The sequence below is a fragment of the Neophocaena asiaeorientalis genome, unplaced genomic scaffold, assembly GCF_003031525.2.
Source record: "Neophocaena asiaeorientalis asiaeorientalis breed wild unplaced genomic scaffold, Neophocaena_asiaeorientalis_V1.1 scaffold30, whole genome shotgun sequence".
Lineage (NCBI taxonomy): Eukaryota > Metazoa > Chordata > Mammalia > Artiodactyla > Phocoenidae > Neophocaena > Neophocaena asiaeorientalis.
The window spans coordinates 17,665,713-17,665,918 of record NW_020174923.1 but is presented as its reverse complement, the minus strand read 5'-3'; the positions used below and the strand labels follow the sequence as shown (position 1 = coordinate 17,665,918).

Sequence of the window (206 nt, the reverse complement as noted above, 5' to 3'; positions counted from 1 at the left end):
GTGGCCAATGGATTCCTGAAGGCAGGGCTCATTCCCTGGGACTCCTGCCCTCAGAGGGAATGGGTCTAAAGGCCTTAGAGTTTTTTCAGGTGCCACCTCTCCCGGGAATCTGTGCCCTAGAAGAGGTCCTCTAGAGAGTGACATTCTAATAGTGGAGATGGAGATCAGATGGACGCTGGGTCACCTACTTGGGCCACCATCTCCCT

The 206-nt window shown here is 54.4% G+C and overlaps 1 protein-coding gene across 2 annotated transcripts in view; it reads right to left on the bottom strand.

Annotated features, from left to right (window-relative positions):
* ITGA2B (integrin subunit alpha 2b) overlaps nt 1-206 on the bottom strand; it is a 13,751-nt gene that overhangs the window by 781 nt on the left and 12,764 nt on the right. The window lies entirely within an intron of this gene.